Source organism: Photinus pyralis, unplaced genomic scaffold (assembly GCF_008802855.1).
Source record: "Photinus pyralis isolate 1611_PpyrPB1 unplaced genomic scaffold, Ppyr1.3 Ppyr1.4_LG3a, whole genome shotgun sequence".
Taxonomy (NCBI): domain Eukaryota; kingdom Metazoa; phylum Arthropoda; class Insecta; order Coleoptera; family Lampyridae; genus Photinus; species Photinus pyralis.
In genome coordinates, this window is record NW_022170509.1 from 9,285,993 (window position 1) to 9,302,373 (window position 16,381).

General features: G+C 34.9%; 1 long non-coding RNA gene across 1 annotated transcript; it reads left to right on the top strand.

The window, feature by feature from the left end:
• Positions 1–399: 399 nt before the first annotated feature.
• On the top strand, positions 400–1,840 carry LOC116165698. The gene is made up of 4 exons (XR_004144187.1): positions 400–680; positions 737–917; positions 966–1,294; positions 1,349–1,840. It is a non-coding gene; the product is annotated as an uncharacterized LOC116165698 (long non-coding RNA).
• Positions 1,841–16,381: the final 14,541 nt, after the last annotated feature.

The following is a 16,381-nucleotide window of genomic DNA, read 5'->3' on the forward strand; positions in this document are numbered from 1 at the left end:
TGATTTCTTTTTTAGAATGAATGTTGCCTGTGGTGGTAATTATGATAAATTTTGTTGATCCGTACCCAAAGTTTATTTCAGATGTATTCAAAATTTGCGTAAGTGATCCTTTTGGAATTTATAGAATTTGATCGTAGCCATTATTTGCCGTAGAATTTGGACTTCGCATTGTCGCATTGTACGAGGATTCATATGTGTCCTGAGAAAATGTTAATAAGAGAGCTATAGGTAAAATAACAAGTTTTCCGTTGCACGTCATTACTGGAATAATTTCACATACCAACCTAAATACTTAAATGGGATTTCTTTATTCATTGATTGTTATAAGTTAAAAAAAGTTTATTTGAAATTATACGGTTGGTACAGAAATGCGACGTTGGCGTGACTCTGTACTATGCATTTAAGGTTATGTTGCTATCTGTCACCCATTCTGTCACCTTGCGTGTGCTTCGAATCGTCTAGTTTATCGTAGTTTCGTGCCTTTTTATCAAGCTTCTCAATTCCACAAACCAAACTGTTCTTTTCAGAACAACTTTTTGTCGTACTGTGAAGCCTTATTTATTACGATGACGAAGAATTTGGATAGCACTACTAAAAAAATGGTAGCGTCTTTAATTCTGAATTTTGAACAAGAGCGTGACCATGGAGGCCCCTTGTTACCTTTGCCGGCAGTAAGAGAGGTAACAAGAGCATAATTTTTACATTAGGTACCTATTCTACTAAGTAATTATCGTAGAGAGTGGCACAAGTTTTAAGTATCAGTATCTCCACGGTCAGTACCATATCAGCGGCAGTGAAGAAGAATGAAGTGTTGAAATCGCCTTCAAAGAATCGTCATCGCCTTAAGCCTGTGACAAATGTATCTAATTTAAACGTCGATGGTATTAGAAACACAATTTATAAAATGTACGAAAACAGTAAGTTGATCACACTTTGTTTCACAATTTGTATAATCAGAGTTGCAGAAGTGCATGTTACATTGGCATCTGTGCATGAACAGCTTCGTGAAAAAGTCATTTTTCATGGTTCATTGGCATCATTGCGAACAGTGCTAAAAGAAATTGAATTTACCTAAATGGAAACAAAACGAGCCCAGGCGAGGTCAAATGGAACTACCCCATGTGGCAAGTAAAAGAATTCGTTTTCTGCGCCAATACAAAGATTTCAAGGAAAAAGATTTGTACCAATTTGTTTTTCTTGATGAAACGTTGATATTCCAAAATGGCACTATACAACGCTCATGGCAAGATAGTAATGGAAGAAGTGTGAAAACTATCAAAACTGATGGAAAGCGGTTGGTTTATTATTAATAGCGGTAACAATAATTATACCAAAAAATATGTTACAGACAAATAATTCTGCATGCTGGAAATGAGAAAGGATTCATACCTTCAAGTGGTGATTATCACGGAGAAATGAAGCAGACGAATTTCTTACATTGGTTTCAAAATCAATTGCTTCCAAATTTAAGTGAACCGTCTGTCATTAATTTCCAGAATTAAACCAGAAAAAACATATTTTGTGGACCAATTAGCGGAACAATATGGTCATAAAGTGTTGCGCCTTCCACCCTACCGTTGTATTTTTAACCCTATAGATTTAATATGGGGTATAACAAAAACTTATTATAATAAACATATTGGCAGAGATGGGAGAACAGAGGCTGATTGTTTAAATATGTGGCAAGAAGCAATTAATGTCGTGACACCAGATATGTGGAAAAATTCAATCAAACACACTGAAGGTGAAATAATGAAATGGTATGAAAGAGAAAAAATGTTAGATATGCAAGATATACTGCCAATTATAATAAATTTAGGGGAAGATAGTGAGAGTGACACAGAAGATTCTTGTTAATTTGCAAATTAAGTAATTTGTACTTATTTACATTGTAAGATTATAAAATAATTACATAAAAGTGACTTATTACTGCAAAATACTATCCCCTGGCTTTGATGGTCAAGTATGACATGTAAATTGTGAAGCCTTTAAACCATGTAGAAAACTGAAAAGTATTAATGAATTTCTCGAAATTGCTGTCGGTACTTAACTTCCCAGTATGTAGGTACTTCAAAGTGTTAATCCTTACATTAAGATCCAACATTAAAAAGTCGATCGCCTGTAAGCAATTGATAATCGTTACATTCCTGTACACGTAAATATCTTGTACTTCATGACAACTGAATATAAAGTTAAGATTTGTAACCTATATAGGTTATCTGGTGGGTTTATTTTTGTATAATTTTCTTGTGTTAATGTTTATTTGATTCAAGTTTTGAAGATTGTAGGGATATATTAATTATGAGTAAGTACTGGGTGGGGTACTATAAAAAAACGTGTGGTTTTATGGCGGCAATTTAAAGGTAATTTAAGGCACGTAAAAGCGATTCTAAAATTGTTGATACTACATGCTTAGTAGGTCAAATGTGCAAGCAGTAGATACAATGATTTGAAAATAGTTCTATCGTATACTAAATGTTTGTCAACGCTGCATAAGAACGACGTCAGAAAATTAATGACGTGCAACGGAAAACTTATTATTTTACCTATAGCTAGGTTTAAGGTGTTTTGTGTATGGTTTATTTTGGCCGGGCCGGGCCAAGATCTACACACTGTAACCATTGTTTCTGGTTTTTAGCACCTCATGGAAAGGCTTCTGTATTTGTTGCCACTCTTAAAAAATAACAATAACATAAATCAATGTTTCCATGCAAAATCCTTGAAAATTACTGTAAAACGCCTTCTTTATTCGTCGAACTGATTAATTAGAAGATAGAGAAACCGACCGTTAGGCAACAATGTCATATATTAATTATTGATCATAGCCATAAACCCGTAACTACAGTGTCAGTAATGGTAGACATATTTTACATCCCATTGTACCCCTAGTAAAACTAAAAATGCCGTATACTGCATGACTTCCGTTTATATTCATGTAAAATGCATGCATTCGGTCGTAATCGCGCATATACACGAAACATAAAATATTTATTTTATATGCCCCGCAGTTTTTATGGATACTTTGAAGATTGAGTTAGGGTTACAATGAAAGCTTATTAAGATTGAAATTTTAAGCAGAACATAATAGAGCATTCGTTTGATTACAATAGCCCCGTATATACCGGGTAAAAACCGTTTTCTACCAAACTGTGTGTAGATGAAAAAGCTGAAAGGTTGTATTACATTACAGAGCCGGTCACGCAAATTCATTAAGGAAGAGAAATCAGATCAACGTCTAACAATTAGTAGCCAAACAAAAAGGAGATACCTAGGTTTAATTATTAAACGCGGGTTCCCTTGTTTGTTTTTGTAATTACACGATGAAATTACGTTTTAAGGTTGTACGTTTGTGCGGATACTGCTTGTCCGCACCAATACATTTCACTATTTCAGTCTCATGTATTATGAATGATGTTTGGATTGTGTCTATCTAATCGTAACGCTTTTGCTAATACTGTCCGATCCTATTTACCATTTCTAGCAGATTTCGCCCTGTAGAACCCAAAAAAACTATGAACAAAAAGATCTGGCCACCAGAAACAAAGATAAAGGCATGAATTCGAAGAGCTTATAGCCCATTACTTTGTTTTTTATATCAAGCAAAGAAAAAAGTTTTCGCAGATCAAATTTTGACTTGTAGAATCCAAAAAATTAATAGACATTAAGAGTCTTCTGTACCCACTGCACCCAATTTAAATTTCCATAAGAGCGCCCGCCATAAAAACTCAAGTTGTTTTTTTAAAAAAAAACTTTTTTTAAGAACTATTTCATAAATTTAGACCTTTATCTACAAAATGTTCGGGCTACTTTTTTAAAAAAGTTTATAGCAACTGGAGTACCGATTGTTTAAAGATTAGGTGTTTTGCACCGATTATTGCGCTAATCTGTTTTATTTTGTTACTCTCGATCAAAACGGTTTATGGAGAAAGTAAACCGACAGTTTTCTAGATAAGTTACTTCTAAACATTACCCCAAAAAATGAAATCATATTTTTTGTATATAAAGTCTGTATCTTGGCGGGCGGTAAATCAACAATTTGAGTGTAGCAAGTAGCGCCGCCACAGATCTGTGGCGCCGCTGCACAGTGTCGGCGGGATCTAACTGAGGACCAAAATAGGAGTTGACTAAGCAAGAATATCATCTTGTTTCTTGCAACTATAATTTATAATCATCTATACACCATAATGTAAAAAAGTTGCGTTTAGGTAAAGAAGACTCTTAAGATTCAAACACAAAAAACAGAAATACATGCAACAATTGGAGCAGTATAGTATATGACGGAAAAAAGACGATTTCTAATAAATTTGGCCTCCAGAAACAGAGATAGAACCATCAATTCGAAGATAACCATCAATTTTCAATCACCAGAAACAGAGATAGAGCCAACAATATTAGAAGAGTAGGTATCTATATACCGCTAAGACCTGTTTGGCAAGCATAAAGGACGTCGTGTATCGACCGAACCGAATAAAATAAAGACTATTTATGTTTAAAATGATGCCTTCCAGAATGTTGCCATCTAGGACAAATGGGATTTTTGCCCTTATTGTAGCGCCGGCCCTGGGGGTTACGTTCATAAATAAATCTGTTAAAAAAAACTACGCGTTTGATTCAATAACGCATGGTATAAATTTTACGTTCTGTTAAATTCACAGTTTGATCAAGTGATCAGTTGATCAAGTGACGCAAACGAATATTCTTATATTATCATAAAATACTACCTTAAAATATCTAGGTACTTAATCGCATGGAATTTTAGAAATTGTTTGTTAAAATGTTAAATACGTGCAAAAGAGAGAAATAAAATTACTATGAGCAAAGCTAAAGTCCAGTTTTAGTTCACTTTACCTTTAGCTACACCGCATCTCGTTATATCACAAAGGAATTGCCTAACGATTTTAAGCAATTAAAATACCTTTGAAGTAAATTAATTAAATATTCATTGCATTAAGTACAACGTAAAAGTCAAGATTTAAAAGGATTTTTTTCTTTAATGAATTATAAGCTCTAATTTTCAACGGCAAAGAGTATTACACGTAAAGATAGTTTTATATTTTAATGATAAATTTGATTATTTTCCAGGCATTCTTTTATATTCCCTTGTATGTATATCTTAGGTTTAAATAGTATGCAAACTCTCAATAAAGTTAACTTAGTGCAAATTCAGCAAGACAAATAGTGTTTGTACCTGATCTGTGGAGGTGTGTTCACAATTTCCAAAGTCGTATAGTCGAGTTATATTTTTATTTTGAAAATAAGCAGCAAAGGTGGTAACAAGATACTAAGTGGGATTCAATGGTGTAGGATTTTGAAATGTTCACATAAGACATGCTATCTTCATATCGCGTCAGACTCAAATCAGTAAGCAAACAACAGACTTGGACTTGTACCTGGAGCATCAGGTTTGTAAATATTTGAAGTGATCGGTTTTGTCTGTGTGTTCAATACATATAAAGCACATACATGGTATCCTATATCTTCCACTTAAGTTTAACCCAGATATCTATTCGAAAATTGGTAAAAAAGAAAACTACCATGCTTATCGTAATTCGGAATATGCATCGTTTGCAATTGAGTACGGGGTGATCCAAAATGACTACCGGCAGTTTGAATTTGGCGCTTAAAATTTTAGTGTTTTTTTACTTAAGGTAGAGTAACAACAATCCGTTGGCGTCTGTTTTTTACAAGTGTTTTTATTTTCTTGTCTCTATACCACATACCTTGTATTTTAAAACAAACACTTCTTTTTAGAGCTTCTGCAAGTGAAAAATTTTGCAAAGGTACGTAAATAAGAGAAAACACTTTATAAGGATTATATAATCCCAGTTTTTAGTTAGAATCGAGAATGACTTTTACCCTAGAACATAATGCGTTCATATTAATGTCGCACTATTGTAGCGTAACACGTTTAGAAGAAGATACATGCTCATACACCTGCTTTCCTGCTTTCATCAATTTAACGAAGCAGGTCTTGACCACCACTTCAGTTGTTTCGTTAGTCATAAGCACCAAATTATCGAACGGTTTGGGAATAAGAAGTGTATTTGTAGGGCCAAACCAACAGACCGTCCATCAATTCGAAGTGTGGAAGCGATCGAAGATGTACGACAACGTATGGAGCGGATCCCTAAGAAATCCGACTTTGTTGTTCAATGATAGAGCGTTGGGCTATAACTCCGGAGGTCGGGTGTTCGAACCTGGATTGAGGTGAATTTTTCATCTGTGGCAGAGGATGGCAATTACCTTAGACCAGTTGCGAGCATTCAGCCGGCTACTCAGAATTAGGTTTTCCTGCAGTTTTTCTAATTCGTAAGGTAAATACCGGAGTAGTATAGAACAACTTAAAACCTTCTGCAGGGGCACCTCTAAAAAGCATTATGCGGGTCACTCTGTAATTGGGCACAAGCCTGTTGAGGGCCCAGAACAAGAGAGGGATAATAAATAAATCAATCAATCAACTAGCGATCTATCGAATCAAGCTGGTAAGTGTAACTTAATAGAAACGATAACGTCGATAACATCTTTATTTGTTATCGTTACAGGACGATACGATACATGCCACAGAACTTTGCACAAAGATCTCTAAATGTTTGCCTTTCGATTGTCAAACAACTGCATGCACGAGATTGCGAAAGTAGACGCAACTATTGCCGCTGGTTTAATAATCATTTAAACAATAACGAAGTTTTATGAGTGATGAAGCGTGGATCTATTTATCAGACTATGTGAATAGTCAAAACTATCGGACATGGGCAACGGAAAATCGCCATAATTTCGAAGAAACCATGTTGCATCCTTTGAAAATTGGTATGGTATGGGTCGGCATGTTAGGGCTAATTTTTTTCAACAATATGTACCATTACTGCAGAAAGGTACCGTACTGGATACTGCATACGTTCCTGAATCAACTTCATGATGGCGAACTGAGACAAGGATATTTCCAGCAAGATGATTGTTTAATCAGCAGAGGATTATGGCCACCCCGTTCGCCATATTTAACCCGACTAGATTTTTTTCTGTTTCCTACGTTAAAGAATCACATTTTCCAAAATCGCTTGCACTCTCTTGCAGAATGCGACCGTAGAAGAGGTAATAAACATCACACCGGCAATGTAAGAACGTGTGTGTTTGATGTAGTGCTCCATTTTTTATAAGTTTATAATATTGAGGGAATAAATGGACTAAATGGTAAAAACTTATATTTTGGTTAATTTTCCTTAGGGCAATCGATTTCGACTGATAAAGTCATCATCAGGCCATTGCTGGAATACATTTTTGATGAACGAATGTTATAAATATTTAATCGATTGCCCTAAGGAAAATTAACCAAAATATAAGTTTTTACCATTTAGTCCATTTATTCCCTCAGTAAGAACGTGTACTTCAAGACATGACTGGTCGACTGCAACTGTTTCTTGAATATTGTGAAAATTGTACCCTGGTGCTTACCTTGATATATCCACGTTTAAATCAAAGATATTGAATAAATACAAATTGACAAGCTTTTTAATTTTTTATAGAATACAACAACTTCAATTATTTTTAAAACATTCACTCCTTGACACTTTTATACAAAGTTTGTACAGAACACTTAGTTCAACAAATATAGTGGTAGATATTTTGAACAATCGATGTGAAGAAGTGCGTAATTGTAAACTTATGCTTGATAAATGAATGTTCTTTAATTAATTAATTGTGATTATCCATTAAATTGATCTGCCACTGCTTTTAACTAAATGGCATTTAGCGTGTTACCAACTTTAAAATGTTTTTGTTTTTTTCAGTAATTTAAACTGCCCCCAATACTTTTGGTTCACCTGGTATATCTAAAGCGAGACATTTAAGAAAAGCAGCATTTGTAACTAAAATAACGCGATTGTCATTAGACCTTGCAGTTAACGAAATCGTCAAAGTATTTTTACCTAAGTAGGTACCTTCATTTTAAATTGGTATCAAGATGGTATCACTTCCTTGATATTTTATATTAAGAAAAAAACTGTTGTAAGAATCGAAATACGCTTACCCGTTAAACTGATGCACTGGAAAAGATGATATCACTTACCTACAACAAAAAAAGGGGGTCAGTTTTACAAGTAAATATGCTGTCAAAATAGTTTTTAATGATACAAGTTCGTTTATGAACGTCATTAATAACGTTAATGATTGATGATAATTGAAAATTTAATCTCCGACGGTCCAAATAGATTTTTTATACCTGAATCACAATCTCCATTTTAAACACTCAAATGCGTGCGAAAAAGGCCTTTAAAACACACGTGCTTTAAAGTTGCTAAGTAATGATACTTCAAGTATGACTTTTGAAACTGTCACCTGGGTGAAATAAAAAATCCTCTTAGATCGCTTTCTTGCAGAACATTTATTTGGCTTGCACCTATCATTTGGTTGAAGCTTTCACAAACGCGGGTAATTTAGGGTATGCTTCCAAATCTGTTCCACTTTTTAATCGCGGCATTGTTTGAAGTTTTGAATGAATGCACCAAAAGATAGAAGTTTTAAATACCTGTGACATTTCCTTCATATAAGTATGCCAGCATTATCGATCGATTTAAGTTAGTCGTAAGTAACTTCCTATTCATCCATGGAAACAACTTTTCATATTCTTTATAATAGACTTTACTGGATTTGGATTTTACACCTACCAACTTTTGTTTAGATTTTACAAAATCGATTTACGAAATCGTTTTATTCACAAAGACGATGATTTTTATAAGCAAACGTCCGGCAAACGTCAAGTGACATTTCCATGGCCAGCGTGAAATTAAGAATACCCGGCCAACTTAATCAGACATGTATTCGAGTATAACGTCAATATGATTTCATTATTTTTCCTATTTTTCAATTATACTGCAGGTATAATAAAAAATACTATAAGATACACGTGTATAATTGGTCTTTAAGGCACTTGCACCGTTGAAGGCACTCCGCTTCGCGTCGTGCCATTTAACTCGTTGCGCGTACTTTAAAGACTTGATTATACACTTGTACTCGTATCTTAATATACTATTATAGCATCATATTTCTAATGAAGTTGCTACTTCTTATCGCTTGGTATCCATTACGTACATGTTTTGGATGGGAGTAAAATCATCTCATGCGTACCGCCACGCAATCTAGAGTAGGTACGCTTCCATATTCTGACGCTCGACAGTCGGCCCGCTTGCCTGACGCACAATTGTTTAAAGCGCATTTGTCCATTTGAGACGGAATGTGACATTAAAATCATCGGAGCATTTACCAATATACATATTTAAAGCGTATTTAATCGACATCCAAAAGTCTTCTCCAATGTTGCCAGATGCAAAGTTTATGAATTTTGGAATTGATTGAGACCTTAGAATTACTTTTCTTTTCGTAACTCAAAAATAATGCTTTTGCATAAATGTGCAGCGGTGTAAAGTTCGACCCTAATGCTTAGATCTCTGTTTGTATAAAAAAAAATTGGGACAAATAAGGGATGGTTATTAAAGAGAATTGAGAAAACCTATGAGAAATTGAGGAATGTACTGAGCGGAATTATAGACATACAAAGGGAATTATTCGTGAAGTATCTTCCACAATCGAGTTCCACTGATTTCAAGTACATCTTCTGCTTAAAAAGTGGAATGAACTTTTAACATTGTTGAAATTCATTAGCAAAATAAAATGAGTGTACCGTTCTTTGAACTGCACTCGACAGCAAGAGCAACTCATTGTTGATCGCATAGTATCATCATGAGTGGCTTTCTGTGGCTTTCACCCCTGTTTCGGAGTGGGTTTCATGGCGATCCCTTCTTTCTCCTAGTTTCTTAAATTATAAATTGATATTTAAAACTACAACGGAGACATAGAGAATTCAAACGTAATGAACCAAAAATTGGGTTTATTACGACCTCGACGATCTAAACAACGATTTTTCTGATATTACCGTTCAGCGTAGGCCGAAAAGGAAAAAAAAATTATTATTAATATGAAATGAAATACAGTGTTTTGACACATTTATCGAACAAGCAGTCTGGAAAATTGAATTTCTAAAATCAGAATTGTTATATAGGTACCTAGTCAATTATAACGGAAGAAATATATTTAGAGCCGTAAACTTACATCGCAAATTATGTAATCGGGCTAATTTCGCCTGTTTTAATTAAGTTGCTTTGAAGTTGCGTAATTTATCTTTTAAAATTGTTTGTGCGTAAAGTTGATGATTTACTTATTTCTACCTTGCAATTATGTAGGCGTTAAGTGAGGGTGTTAAATCACGTAACGAAGAACTGGAATGAAACGGGTAACATTTTAGAAGTCCTACAAGCGTTAAAGTGCTCTACAGATAGAAGCAAGCTTGAATTTATCTGCACAAAGCTATCTCCATTATTTCTAGGATTTTTAGAGAGAGCTTTGAAATAGAAGCTACGATTCGATTCTAGAGGCCAAGAAAAGGTGTATAGCTTCTACTAGAGTGTAAAAGATTACAGTTTACAGCAGGAGAAATGAGAGTCGAGCTTTTATACGTACACCTAGCATACAAATTTTTTTGTAATCTTTATTTGGCAGCAAAACATCAATACCATTGATACCATCCAAACAACAACGATGCCAAACTTTACTTAAAAGTAAATAGTTAGGTAACTTATTTTAAAAGCTAGTAAAGTTATGCGTAAAATGGATCACGCTCGCATATTTCTGCATGTTTCTATGTAAGTGCAAACTTTAAAAATACGAATCCAAATTTACTATGCGCTTACTACAGTCGTTCATTCCTACTATTCCAGACTTTCTACACTTTTCGTGACTTTTTATTTTTATTTTGTATTGGCACAGACAACATGGTCTCTAGTATTGGTAAACGCCAAAAAAACAGAAAGTGGTTAAAACATTTCAATAACAGTAATTTAAATTTTGCTTGTATACAACTTGTGTCCGTACACCATTAATTTATCACCCTCTTCTTCTGATTTTGTAAACAAAATGGATTTATTCCTCACTTGAATCCGCGCCGGATTCAAAACTAATATCGTACGATACCTAAGGCCTTCATCTTATCAAGAGGCAAGATGCCCTTATATATCCTTTGCGGTCGAGAAGACCCTTGCAAGTCTTCGAGCACGAACTTAACATGGTCCAAGACTTTTGTGATAACGTATGGGCCACTATGCTTCGCCGATAACTTATTGCTCTGACTCTCATTGCTAGTTACCTATTTGCGTTCTAACACTTGATCACCGAACGTAAATGTCCAAAGGGCACATCTTTGAGAGGCGATTTTTCCATTTCAAAGTTGAGATTTAACTCGAAGTTTACTCCAACTCGACGCATTGAAACGGCTATTTGAACGTCAACAGCAAGTTACCCTAACTTGAGGATAGAGCTCGAGCTATGCAGTACAACCTCCGGTTTGGGTGTGGTGCACATGCGTATGATGTCCATATGTCATCGAATCGTTACTACGTGTAGTCGTCATAACGTGCCCTTTGCTTACTTGTTTTTTCTCAAAATTCTTAATAGAATAATGTTAGATTACGACATTAATGCGTTTAGTGACGAAGAGGATGAGGAGGTTCGAATTCGACGACCAAGAGTGGTGAGGGTGCGACCAAACCATTTTGAAGAATGGGACGACAGAGGGCTCTTCAGACGATTCAGATTATCAAAAAGCACAGTCGAAAACATTTTGGGGGAAATTGAAGATGGGATTTAAATCCTGTGTTTATTTCGTCTGACACGATGAAATTTTCGGACATCTTAATTAAGATGGACAAGGGCGGTCTCCTTTTTGTGTAATTAACATTTATAATTAAATTTTATTTATTTGTCGTTGCTCTATGTAAGAGCAAATTATTATGTCATACGAGAAAGCGGTCAAGGTTGTTTTGGTTTAACTTTGTATTTTATTTAACATAGAAATTTCCTACAATTTGTATTGATCTTTAGCTGTTATCAATTGTAAATGCATAATTTAATTGACAGGTGGATGTGATTTATCGCCTTTTCTGTGTAGTTAAAAGAGATGAATTTTTATTTTTCCTAGGATTTTAGTCTCTTAATGTCTGATAAGAAATTGTTGAGTAAAATAATTCGACCTTATTATTTTGGTCTATTAACGTAAGTTGAAGGGATATTTTCTGTTGCCGGATGCCGAAATCGCGGCTAATTATCTGTTCTACGTGTTAAAGTTTGAAGTTTTGGCCATCAAAGTTGTTTTTTTTTTCAAGAAGAGGTGTTTGTCGACGCCCGCATAAGTTTGTTATACAACGTGACTCATTTTGTAGTAGAGTTTGTTTTTTTATTGGAACGCCCTTCTCTACCCGAGATGAAGATGCTGAGATTACCCGGTCGTCAGTGTAAAGTGTAATAATTTGTGTTGATAATTAAAAATTATTTTTGTGTACGGATACCTTTTTATTTGGATTACAATTCCCGGACATGTACTGTAAGTAATTAAGTCTTAATTTTAGTTTTTTTTATAATATTTGTTTGTGTGTGTAGCATTTTCCTTGTGTGTGTTACGATTAATTCGCACTTCTTATTCCAACGAAAATGTAAGAATAAAATGTTTCTTTTGCAAGTTATCCCGGATATGTAACATGATACTGACTGATCGCCACCCTCAGCCGTCATCGACCTTCTTTTTTGTAGGCAGTCTTGGTGCAGGTTTGACCCTTGTTGTTTACTTTACATTAAAATTAATTACAGTTGTGTTTGTCAAGTCAGTCAGTTTCCGGTTAGTAAAGTTCATAAAAGTAAGTTTGGTGATTTATAATATGTCGTGTGGAGAGGAAATAGTCGAGTTTGTGTTCTAAATAAGTTAAGCGTTAGGAAGTAAAGAAATTAGGTTTTCTGCGAAGAAATCAGTTTAGTGTTGTTCGTGCACATTTGAATTATTGAATTGCAATGTAAGACTGGATTTTTGCATTGTTGACAATTTAAAGGTAATTAAGACTTTATTTAACCTGTTTCGATCGACCGCCTGTGTTGCGTGGTATGTGTCGCTGGCCCTGAGTGTCATTTTAATGTGTAGCACTGTTGTTTGTTTATCATTGAATAAATTTGTGTTTTATGTAAAAGAACAGTTTCGTATTAGAAGAAGTCCAAGTTACGAGTCAGGATTTTAAGAGTTTCATTTAATAAAATTGTTGTTGTGAGTGACTGAAATTAATTGAGCTAGTTGGACAGATGTTTATGTGTGTTGCCAACTTGCCATTGCGCACAGCAATACTTTTTGCTGTTTTTTTTTTCGGTTAATGAGTGCTGAAAACTTTCAATGTTTTATTTACACAATACATCCCGTTTTCTGATTCGTAAGTAAGTAAGTAAGGGTTCCTGAATATATTACATACAACCCAATTTTTTCTTAAATGTACTGCACTCTCTAAATTATATTCTAATATAACCGATTAAAATCTCCATGTAAAAAAACTCTCGCTCCAAACTACGCGCTGCTGATTATCGCTTAAAGTTTCACCATGCAATATCCGAATTGAAAACTTAGTTTTAATGCAATTACCCAGTCTAGCCTCATTTTCATTACCGTTAACCGTTTCTGGCAATTTTACGTTAACTTGGCAAATATAGTACTTTCAAAAAGGAAGGTCGCCGTTGAGTTTATACGGAGTAGGATTTTCACCTAAAATAAATCTTTTCACATATTTGGTGTATATTTCCTATCAATTGAAACCATATAGATATCAAACGTATTTCTCCTCATATACTCATCTTAATAGGAAAGGAAAGCGCAAAGGTATTGCAATAAATAAGGTTGTATACACCACTATAGTAAATGGAATAAATTTTATTTATGAGTCCGAGACACGTCAATTTTATACTAATCAACATCCTGCAATGTAAGAATTTCATCCCTAACACCCTTCGTGGAACTGTTGAATTCCCTACGTGTTTAAATTGGAAACTATTTGAAACGTAGTTTGGCTTTGTTGGATTTAAAGAAATATATACCATAGTTTTAATTCACGCAATAATAATAACGAATTATGTTTATTTCGTTTTTAAATGGTGTTTACCAACAGCACAAGGGATTTTTTTGCGTGTCTACTTTCGTGTTATATAGAACGAAACACCATATTTATTCATGCGGCTTAGCGGCAAATGTATGCAAAATTTCAAACCTTTGTTGTAAAAACCACACCTCACTATTTCAAATATCTCTTTTAGACTTCAAAGGACTTTAATCATCGGTTACACATTATTTACTGCGATTAGAACCTTCGCGTTCTATTTCCATTTCTTTGAATCCCATACTTGTCATCAAACATTTGTCTGTTTATAATAATTATCACTTCTTTTATTCACAAAATAGGTACAACATTTACCTAGACAAAAAGTTTAGTTAAGAAATTTTTTAAAGACATTTCTGGAATGGCGGAATTATCTCCGCGAAACTCGACACAGTTCTGGAGCCCTACCGTTTTGGTAGCCCCGTGATCTGGAAATCCCTTAGTATTTCTTTTTAACAATCGAACCTTAAATCGGTAACTGCCTTTACCCAACTTAATCAAAAAATGAAATTATTTCTACACGTATTTCAAATTCAGATAAATAAATCCTAGCTAAAAATCGAGTGCGGTCAATTCGGCCCGGAAAATTTGTTCCGGTAAATTCGCCCCCGGATGATTCTCTCCCGTAATATTCAATCTTGGAAGATTCGCATTCTGAAAATTAGCCCATGGAAAATTCGTCCCCGGAATAATCGCCCCTGGAAAGTCGCCTCCGGAATTGTAGTCACTAAACAGTATTTGCCGAATGACGTTAAAGAGTTAACATTCTCGACTTTTAAACTGAAGGTAAAGCAAAGACAGGAATTCTTTAACAAAGTAGCGCGTTTGCACGCGTCACCAACTCTGTTTTTGAAGAACAATGTAATGCCAACGTATTAAAAAAATTTAAAAAATCATTTTAAACCACAATTCACATTGGAATTACGTGTTTATGTTAGGAGTTGTTTTTTTTGTTTAAAGGTGCAGCTCATCAACTACTGGGTTATTAGTGCTACACCCTCCTTTGATCGTTGTCACTAATCGCAAAACGAGTGTACTACTTCGGAATTATAGTAAGAAGAAATAAGATAAGAACAAGTTGCACATATATTCACGTCTTCGGGTCTGTGAAGACGGTTTACTTGAACACACACAAGATAAGACCTCGGATAGGAGAAAACAGGTAGTAACAAAAGGTAAGAAACAGAGGAAAAACCTAGGGAAGAAATACATGTACTAGTTCAGTTTTGAAAACCACAAATAAACGACGTTCATCAGAATTCTTTGTCCATTCTAGTAATTCTAGCGAACAGGAGGATAGTTTTCTGGTTATTTGGAGACAGTGCTTCTTCCAGTGTGAGTGGCACCCGTAACGCTCTTTTTACATTCTGGTACCTCGTGCATTCTAACAATAAATGGGAAACGGTGATTTCAGTGTCGCATAGGTCACAGATATCTGGTGCGGCTTTTTGGAACAGGTGGGAGTGAGTGACTCTAGAGTGGCCAATTCGCGCTCTGGTAAGAAAAATCTCCTCTCGTCTTGTTCCGATAGCAGGCCATTGATCGACTTTTGCTTTTACGCGTCGGAGTTTGTTGTTATTATGTTGATGCGTTATTTAAAAAATAAAACCAAAAACCTTTTTAATGAAAAGATTTTTTTGTATTTAAGTTACTTGTCAATCGAAATAAATTGTGGTAGTGTACGTTTACATTGCGACACGTCAAATCTGACAACGTCTGTAAGTCTCACTGCGTCTGTGTCAAAAGTGCCATCGGGTTTACTAAGAGAGGTAAGCATCTTATTTCTAATCTTATTCGTTACTTTGAACAAGAAAGAGATAATGGTGCTTCATTTTGACCAGTCGCAGCAGTAAGAGAAGTGAGTGGTTACTTCACCTATTACTTAGTACTTCGTAATAAAAATTCGTATATGTAACAAGTTTCATTCCACAGAGAGTTGCGGATTATTGGATATAATACAAAATCCTACCTACCTTCTTTGTATTCATTCTTAGAAAATCAAGCAGTTGTTAGTTAATGGGGTGCTGCCCATTTCCTGAACTGACTTTGATCCCTTAAAAGTACCGCTTGAGTTATGTAACATCTGGGTTGCCACATTCCGACGTATGTTTAAACGTAAGGGTGTGTTTGTAAATATGCATCACTTTATTGTTGGCATTGGCACTGAGCGTAACTTAATTAAACGGCATTAAGTATACTCTGCATTTTATTAATAATCCAATACGGATGCATTAAATATTACTCTGCGAACAGTGACTTATAAGGCAATGTAAGAAACCCGTTAGCGATGTTGATGTTTTCACATAATCAGTGATTCAAAACTCTATCTACGACATGATCCAGCACAAATTGTTGTCGTTTCCCGTTGCGATAGA